The following is an 11,021-nucleotide window of genomic DNA, read 5'->3' on the forward strand; positions in this document are numbered from 1 at the left end:
CCCTCCTACTTCTCAATTGGCGAACGATCTATCCGTTTAAGAGGTACGTCGATCTAGCCAAATGCCACATTCTCCTTATGGACTCGTTATATGTTTTCTACTTTTATGTCTATCTCTATTCCTACATCTTATTCTCAGGCTTTTATATACCAATGTTAGAGGGATGCCATGACTGAAGAATTATGGGCTCTTGTAGATAATCATACATGGGATCTTGTTTCTCATCCCCCTGATCAGCAATTGATCAGAAGTAAACGGATATATTTGATCAACCTCAAATCGGACGGATCTCTTGATCAGTATAAGGCTTGTCATGTCACATAAGGTTATAAACAAGAGTATGGTATAAACTATGATGAGACATTTACTCTTGTTGTGAAAATGAAGATTGTCCGAAAATTTGGTTTGCAAGCTTTGCAAGACCTTATATGGACTAAAGCAAGCTCCTCATGCTTGGTTTCAGTGTTTCCATGACGTTGTGCTTATGACTAAGTTTAAGTAGAGTAGTCATGACCCTTCCTTCTTTACGCGATCTTCCTCTTGTGATATTGTTATCTTACTAGTTTATGTTGATGATTTACTTTTCACAGGTAGTGATACAGCTGGCATAGTGGAACTTCAAAATATTCTTTGCTCATCCTTTCATATGAAAGATTTGGGCAATCTTACATACTTTGTAGTCTCTCGTTCCGATCATGTTATACTTATTAGCTAGCGAAAATATACACATGATCTTATCATACTCATAAATCTTTCAAATCAACGGACAATTGAGACACCAATAGAGTTGAATGTTCAATATGGTAAATGGAATGGTGATTTATTGGAGTAGCCTACCATCTTTCGTCGTCTCATTGGCAGTCTTATTTACCTAACAATGATAAGACCTGACATTGCATTTGTTGTGCAGGTGATTAATTAGTTTGTTACCAAGCCTCATACCTTGCGCATGACTGTTGCCCTACAAATACTTTGATATTTACGAGGAACTATAGATAGTTCCCCGTTCTTTTCTTCAATGTTTCCTCTTGAGCTTGTCACATATTTTGATTCTTAATAAGTGGTTTGTGCTCTCACCCGCCAATCCACTATAGGTTATTGTATGTTTCTTAGCACCCCGCTTATTTCTTAGAAGTAAAGGAAGCAAACAACCATCATCAAGTCCAGCATCGAAGCTGAGTATCGTATCATGTCTTTAGCCTGCAATTTTTAGACTTATTTCAGATTTTAGAATTGATCTATCTAGCTTGACTCTTCTTTATGTTGATAATACCAGTGCTATACAGATTGCTTCTAATCCTATGTTTTATGAAAGGACAAAACACATTGAGGTAGATTGTCACTTTATTAATGAAAAGTTTCAATCTACCATTCTCTCTTTCATATGTTGCATCTCATAATCAAATTGTGAATATTCTCACAAAGAGTTAGATAATATGTCAACATTCTTTTCTCGTATATAAACTATTGTTGGTTGATTCCTTGTATCAATTTCAATGAGAGATAACTAATACCCATTTATGGTAAAATTGTAATATTATAATTTACTTTTCTTCCACCTATGATGAAATTCTGTATATCTTTATAAATATATTTTTTTAAGGCTTACGTTAAATATATAGAATATCACCTCATCCATAGCTCAAGTGGTAGATTGAGTGAAGATATCTCATTTCAACATTGAGGTCTTAGTATGGATTCCCTAGTTGGGGGTGGCTTAGAGAGGAGTGTGTACTGACGGTGGCTTGTACTAACAAGCTAACAAATATATATATATATATATATATATCCAAAAGAAGAATTCTTCAGCATTTATAGCATTTTCCTATATTATCGCGTGAAACTATCAGACAATCCTAACTTGTTATAAATATTGATTTTAAATATATATTTTAATAATAAAAAATATTATATATATAAACAAAAAATGTTTGTAAAACACCTTTTTCATGGTTTTGGGAATAGTCCCACATTGGAAAAGGAGAAGGGATTTTTGTGGTTTATATGTGGAGAGTGGAGTACTATAATATTTACCCACTTAGTCCGAGGAGAATCGGGGTTGTGTGTTCTAGTGCACACACCCGCGCGTGCTTGGTCTCGGGGCTTGGGCACGGGCACGGGCGCGGTCTCGGTCTCGGTCTCGGGCATTGTATGAAGGCATGGGCACGTGAGGCAGTGTGGCTGTAAAGGCACTAGTAGCGCACTTTGCTCTTCGCACATCCGCTTCGTGTCGTTCCTTTACGAACCTAAGCGGTCCCTCCTTTACGAACTGGAGCGAGACATGTGCAAGTTGTGGTGCAACTAAGTGATTAAGGACTAAGTGACTAAGGTAGATGACTGGTTGGAAGAGAGACTAGAGGACTGAATGAGGGTGTCTCAATATATATTAAGGCTAAAAATGTGACTATTGCAAGGAGGTGTAACTCCTCATGCAATTCATTGCAGAGCCATGCTGAAACTGCTGCATGTGGCTAGCCCAACAGCTAGAAATGGCTAGCCACTATCTCACAACAGTTAGCATGCAGCAGCTGTTATGGCTCATGCACAACAGTTAGAAACTACCATAAATTGCCAGTTTTCTCTAACAGCTAGAAACGGTCAATGGGATTTATTTCCCTGGACCATAACTCCCAGCCACCAATGGCTATATAAGCAAGGCCTGGATGGGTTTCCAATCAATCACGACACACTCCAGCAGATCCAAAATGAGAACCACATACTCTCCTATAAACCAGAAGTTCCAGCAAGACAGCAAGGTTCGTTTGAACATTGCTTGAAGATCAGCCCAGCAGAGTGGTCTAAGAACGGTTCATCTGAACCATCGACTGAAGAACTGACCAGTGCAGTGGTCTTCACAATCCTTCTTCTCTCTTTTTTTTTGGAATTTTTTCTTTTTTCTTTCTGCCAGATATTGTGTAACAAAGTTCCATTGGTGGGCCTTCACACACCAGGCTCGTCGTATCTTAGAAGTAATTTTCCCGTAACCTCTCAGCATACTCAATTCACTTGAGTAGGGGCAAATAACACTTTAAGGACAGCGTTACAAATGTGCTTTAGCCTGTCCTAATTTCAATATCAACTTGGATTTTTTAGTTTTCATATTTTACGGAAAATATTATTCTGTGAATTTTCTAACATAACCATCACTTTTCTCCGATTCACAATTCCACGCATCCATCCATGGCCATGCTTGATCTCTACCATTTATTTAAAGACCACTGACTTGATGGCTGAAATCATCCCTTATGTCTACTTTGAATAATTTTCCATCCACAGTGAAGCAAATAGAGGGGTCCCAATGATAAGTCTCTGCCACGTGTACATTGAGAGTTGGCTCGTCTCTTCTATGACTGCCCAGTTCTTGATGGTAGGCATGCGATCCCAACTATTTCTTGTGGTGTGGTCCACTTGAACTTTGGTATGTTTCAATGTTTGGTTTAGCCTTCAAATGTGCTAGCAAAATTATGAAATGTGTGCATAAAACACATATAATAAGGTGGCCCCACATAGTCCCGTCACCAAGAATGTCGGTGGCGTTTGGGCACCACCCAATTTGCTTCCCTCCCTCATGTGGTACACATATATTTGATTATACCCATTTTAGTGTGAAGCAGATTGCGTAGTGTGTTAATCACTATGCTTAGCCTACTAAGTAAACTCTTTGATGTCCACCATGATTTATTTATTTTATACGCTCCGTCCATCCATTTTCCTAGATAATTTTAGGGCTTGAGCTAAAAAATGAAGCATATACAATGTTCAAATGGACCACACCATAGGAAACAGTTGAATTGAACTTCTACTATTGAAAATTTCTTAGGGGCCACGAAAGTTTTGGATCAAGCTTATATTTGTGCTTTCCGTTCTATATAATCTTATCAACAAATTGGATGACAAATAAACATCACTGTGGGGCTTAGCAATGTTTCAACGGTGGAAATCATTATCCCCACTATTTCTTGTGGTATGATCCACTTGATCTTTGGATATGCTTCAATTTTGGGCTCAACCCAAATTAGATGGAAAAATGGATGGACAATGTGGACAGTCAACGTACATTCAAGTTGGGCCAAACTGAGTTTAGTCAGTAGGATAAGAGCGTAGTGTTCGTTTTAGTGACAACCAAAAATAGCCAAATGGGCCCACCTTTCATTAACCAAATTAATCTAATTTTTCTTTGTAATTTTCTATAAAACATCTGCACATTACATCCGTACATTACCATTTATGGTGAAACTCGTTCTTGGTAGTGTGTGCGTATCAACATCCGTAGTACCCCATTCTCGGCCCCCAGCGTACATACACCAGGTTCCGATCCTGGGATCCTACAAGGAGGATTTTCCAACGTACATTTGTCTCAGGAGAAGCATAACCACAAGTATACCCAAATCATAAAGGCAACATCATCATCACATATCCACTAATATAATCATTAAATACAATGCTTTGAAAGGAAAATACATATATCGAGCTCCAAGAGACAGCTACACACTCTAAGCTTTGCTGCAACCTAATGCCACTGCACGCATCTATCGTGCATAAGCTTATAAAGCTTAGAGGGTGGTGAAAGTGTGTGCACAAGATAAGTGCCAAATATACCATAAAGCCCATAAATCATACATCATCTAATAAGCAAAAATATCGACAAGATCATGAATCATACGATATCGAGTAAGCGGAAATATACGGGTAAGTCCATGAGTGCTATCAGTATCAAGGCTATGCAATGCAAAACATAATAAGACAATAACATATGTTTGAGGATGCAATGAAATATGTAAATCCTGACGAGCCATGAATACTATCAACCTCATTTAATGTTTACCATGCAGAAGCATGTCAACCTAAAATACCATATGCTGTGGATGCAAAGCAATATGTGGTGCGAATGAAATGACCAAGCTGGAGTGAAGTAGGATGATAGTATGTAGTACGCAGGCTATGGGGTCCATCACAGAGGACTTCTATCCAAACCAGTCTCATACTTAAATTTGGATAGCCAGACTTAATGTAGTAGACTCTTGATCTCAGGTTAGTGTCGCGCCCCAACCGAAATTCTTACCATTATGAAGGTACACAACAATTAGTTGCGCACCACCGGCCCGAGTGGATAGTGAATGAATGAATGAATGAGTATGCACCTCCTACACAATAAGTTCACGTATCAGTACTATACATATCTGGGATCATCACCGGGGTTTAGTACACTCTACATGCAATCGCCTCCCACTAGACGCGCAACCATGCAAGTGGAAGAGACTTCACTATCCGCTTGGCCAGTAGTCAGCTAATTTCTAGCCGACACATCGATAGCGGACTCAAGCACGAGCTGGTCAAACTTAGCCTAGATATGCCCACTACTATCGGGCGAGTAAGGCCACACTCCCTCTCAACCGACCACGACACAGTGAGAGATGCGACCTACTTATATATGGCCCTCATGCGCTCATATATATCCACTCGGTCTTGACGTTGAGGCGTTTCCTAGCCTCAGAGGTTTAGGAATTTTCACCTAGGGCCATTTATGGTGGCCCGATGCTAGTAACAGATTTTCGGTATCCCATTTGGCTATTTACGACATGCTTGTGGAGGCGACGACCCTGATTTCGCTAGGGCGTACAGTAATCACAACACACAATGCAAGATGCATGAGTCATACAATCCAGTCATGCATCAATCCTGTGCATACCGTGCACTCATGTAAGACAATTTTCGCTTATCAGTTAGTCTCATAACAACCTGCCCAATGACATATGAAATAGTCAACCACATCTCATAACAAACATGCAGATGATGCATATGGGCATGTATTATGATGATATACTCATAATCGATATCGACAACTAGCGCTGATAATCAGCATCGATAATCGGCCTATACAATTGGCCTCGATAATCAGAATCGGCCTCGACAATCGGAATCGGCCTCGACAATTAGAATCAGCCTAGATAATCGGAATCAGTCTCGATAATTGGCCTCGACAATCAAAATTGACCTCGATAATCGGAATCGGCCTCGACAATCGGAATTGGCCTCAATAATCGGAATCGGCCTCGACAATCAGCTTCGATAATCGGAATCGGCCTCGACAATCGAAATCAACTTCGACAATCAAAATCGGCCTCGATAATTAGAATCGACCTCGACAATTGGAATCGGCCTCAATAATCTAAATTGGCCTCGATAATCGGAATCGGCCTCGACAATCAGAATCAATCTCAATAATCAGAATATACCTCGATAATTAGAATTGACCTCGACAATTGGAATCGGCCTCAATAATTTGAATCGGCCTCGATAATCGGAATCGGCCTCGACGATCGGAATCGATCTCAATAATCGAAATAGGCCTTGATAATTGGCCTCGATAATCGAAATCGGCCTCGACAATTGGAATCGGCCTTGACAATCAGAATCGGACTCAATAATCGAAATCGACCTAAACAATCGGAATCGGTGTCGACAATCGAAATCGGCCTCGACAATCAGAATCGACCTCGATAATCGAAATCGGCCCCACAAAGAGCCAACATATAGTGAGCCCATGGCCTCACGCAAGGGCCCCATACACAACATAATGGGCCTCACCAAATGGATATATATTATGATAGGCCCCATTCATGGGTTATATAAAGTGGGCCCAAATAGATGGGCCATAACTACACAAAGATGGGCCTCCTCAAATGGGCCTTATATATATCAAGGTGAGCCTAAACAGACGGCCACAAGTACATCAATGTGAGCCTCACCACATGGGCCATATGCATATCGAATGGGCCACACCAATGGGTCTTATGTACATTACAATGGGCCATATCCCATGGGCCTTGAATACATCACAATGGGCCTCAATAACGAGCCTTGAATACATCACAATAGGCCTCAACCCATGGGCCCCAAATACATCAAATGGGCCTCAACCCATTGGCCCTAATACATCACAATGGGCCTTAACACATAGTCTCCAAATACATCAAATGGGCCTCAACCCATGGGCCCTAATACATCACAATGGGCCTCAACCCATGGGCCCTAATACTTCACAATGGGTCTCAACCCATGGGCCCCAAATATATCACCATGGGCCTCAACCCATGGACCCTAATACATCACAATGGGCCTCATATGTATATCAAATGGGCCACACCAATTGGGCCCATGCATATAAATATCAAGGTGGGCCTCAACAACGGGCCACACCCAAATATAAATGGTGATGATGTCTCCCACCATTAAAATTACCAAGGCCCACCATAGCATTTATTTCCTGTCCAATCTATTCATAAGGTCACAAGGACCTGGATTTACAGAAAAAGCAAATATCATATTTGTCCAACCTTGTAATCTAAAGGTTTTTAATGGTGGACATTCAATCCAACACTGCTTCTATAGTGTGGTCCACGTCATCATAGATCTGTCTTATTTTTGAACTTAAGCCTTAAATGACCCTTCCCCCGTGGTTGGACGGTTTGGATGCAAAACATCCATCATGGTGGAACCCACATAGCAGCTGGGTCCCACGTGCCCTGCTGACGTCAGTACAACAGCTATAGAGCTGCTGTACGGTGCAGCATCAGCTGCTTCAAACGGTAAAGGTGGGTCCCGCATGGGGCCCACCATAATGTTTATATGCCATCCAATCCATTAATGGGGTCACACGGGCCTGGATGAAAAGGAGGAACAAATTTCATCTTGATCCAAAACTTCTGTGGCCCCAAAAAGGGTTTCAAAGGCAACCGTTCAATCTCACTATTTCTTGTGATGTGGTCCACCAGAGTTTTGGATGTGGCTGATTTTTGGGGACGCCTATATACGAAGGGGACCCATCAAATGCCCGGTGTTGATGTTCAACACACAACATGGTGGGGCCCATGTAGGGAACCCCTGGTCCCATCCGCCCGTTGCACGCGCCGTAAGAGGACGCTGCTCGTCCTCTGCCAGCAGCGGCAACAACGCTGCTGATATTTATTTTTTTTAAAAAAACCTATTTTCTGGAGGTTTTTCGTAGGTGGGACCCGCATCTGCAAAATCTATCCCGCCCATTGGTCTTTACTGCTCAAGACAGACCAAATGAGCCCAATATTCGATAAATTTTAGGGTGTAGAAAGATCAGAGTGCCTTTTAACTGTGAAAACCACTGTTTTCTAAGCTATGGCCCATCAGATAGTCGGATTGAATCGAAATCAACTTCGACAATCAAAATCGGCCTCGATAATTAGAATCGACCTCGACAATTGGAATCGGCCTCAATAATCTAAATTGGCCTCGATAATCGGAATCGGCCTCGACAATCAGAATCAATCTCAATAATCAGAATATACCTCGATAATTAGAATTGACCTCGACAATTGGAATCGGCCTCAATAATTTGAATCGGCCTCGATAATCGGAATCGGCCTCGACGATCGGAATTGATCTCAATAATCGGAATAGGCCTTGATAATTGGCCTCGATAATCGAAATCGGCCTCGACAATTGGAATCGGCCTTGACAATCAGAATCGGACTCAATAATCGGAATCGACCTAAATAATCGGAATCGGCGTCGACAATCGAAATCGGCTTCGACAATCGAAATCGACCTCGATAATCGAAATCGGCCTCGACAATCGAAATCGGTCATCGGCCTAATAAATGGCCTAAGGAAAGGTCACAGTGTGGACATTTAACCATCATCCCCCATCAATGTAGACATTTAACCATCATTGCTCCCAATGAGTGGCCCACATAGAGCCAAATATATCGTAGGCCCATGGCCTCACGCAAGGGCCCCATACACAACATAATGGGCCTCACACACATGGCTTAATATATATTATGATAGGCCCCATTCATGGGTTATATAAACATCACGTTGGGCTTGATATTTGGGCCACATATACATCACAATGGGCCTCATACCTGGACCACAAATACATCATAATGGGGCGCAACACATGGGCCGCAACAATGGGCCTCCAATGCTTCACTATGGGCCCTAACCCATAGGTTTTAATAGATCACAATAGGCCACAACCCATGGGCCTTAAATATATCATAATGGGCCTCGTATACATCAAGTGAGCCACATTAATGGGCCTAATACATGTCAAGTGGGCCTTATTAATGGGCCGCATATACATCAAATAGGCCACATCAACGGGCCACACCAATAGGCCTCATATACATCAAATGGGTCGCAATACATGGGCCCCGAATACATCAAATCGGGCTCCACCATGTGGACCCTACACATGGGTCTCATATGCATCAAATGGGCCACGTATCTGGGCCTCAAATATATCAAATGGGCCATGCAACATGAGCCTAATCCATATCACAATGGGCTGCACGATATGGGCCTAATACACATCACAATGGGCTTCGTATACATCAAGTCGGCCTCATCATATGGGCTTCAAATACAAAATATATGGGCCTCATCACATGGGCCAAAAATACAAATAGGTGGGCCCTACACATGGGCCAAAAATACATCGTGATAGGCCTCATGGATGGGACGCACCAATGGGCCTCAAATGAGCCACACCCAAATATAAATGGTGATGATGACTCCCACCATTAAAATTCCCAAGGCCCACCATAGCATTTATTTCCTATCCAATCTATTCATAAGGTCACAAGGACCTAGATTTAGAGGGAAAGAAAATATCATACTTGTCCAACCTTGTAATCCAAAGGTTTTAATGGTGGACATTCAATCCAACACTGCTTCTATAGTGTGGTCCATGTGATCATAGATCTGTCTTATTTTTGAACTCAAGCCTTAAATGAGCTTTACAACATGGTTGGACAGTTTGGATGCAACACATGCATCATGGTAGACCCCACTGTCCAAACAGTGGACAGTGTGAATAAACACATATTGACGTCAGTACAACAGCTATAGAGCTGCTGTACGGTGCAGCATCAGCTGCTTCAAACGGTAAAGGTGGGTCCCGCATGGGGCCCACCATAATGTTTATATGCCATCCAATCCATTAATGGGGTCACACGGGCCTGGATGAAAAGGAGGAACAAATTTCATCTTGATCCAAAACTTCTGTGGGCAGCCTTTTAATCTCACTATTTCCTGTGATGTGGTCCATCGGAGTTTTAGATGTGGCTGATTTTCGGGGACGCCCTATATACGAAGGGGACCCATCAAATGACTGGTGTCGATGTTCAACACACAACATGGTGGGGTCCACGGTTGGACCATGGGTCCCTGGCCCATCAGCCCACAGTGCAGGACGCCTGCGTGTCCTCTCCCTGTTATTGCTGTTGTTGTTATTTTTTTTTGAAAAAAAAAGAATTTTCAAGGTTTTTCAAAGGTAAGGCCCACATCAGCTGAATACAGCCCGTCCATTGCACTCTATGGTTCAAGACCGTTCCAACGAGCCCAATATCCGATGTTTTTCGGTGCATAAAAAATGTCAGGGTGACTTTCAATGGTAAAAACCAATGTTTGCTATCTATGGCCCACCCGAGAGTCGATTGGCTCATTTTTCTACTCAACGCCTAAAATGGTCGATTACAACAGATGGATGACGTGGATTAAATACATACATCAAGGTGGGGCCTATATGAGTGGGCCACCCCATAAGCTTGGAAACAAGCTAATATTTGTGTTTTGCCTTTTGTCCAGCGCCCCTGGACACTGGACGGTTGGGCGTACTGGACGGTTGGGCATAACACATGCATTGAGGTGGGCCTTACTTAGTTGGGCCACCAAATGGTAAATGGTGTAGATACAACACATATACAAGGTGGGGTCCATCCAAGTGGGTCACACAACCATATCATCACAAAGAGGGAAGGAGAGAGAGAGAGAGAGAGAGAGAGAGAGAGATAAATAGGCACGTGTGATGGAATTCATACATCAAGTGGGTCCTATTACACGTGGGCTCATCAAATCGAAAATCAATGGTAGAGATCCTTTCTCCACCAAATGTAAGGTCTAGATGACGCTATCCATACAAGGAAAATAAATATCATGATGGGGTCCATGGAGAATGGCCCCATCGTGGAATGATCATGAGG

Source organism: Magnolia sinica, chromosome 14, assembly GCF_029962835.1.
Source record: "Magnolia sinica isolate HGM2019 chromosome 14, MsV1, whole genome shotgun sequence".
NCBI lineage: Eukaryota > Viridiplantae > Streptophyta > Magnoliopsida > Magnoliales > Magnoliaceae > Magnolia > Magnolia sinica.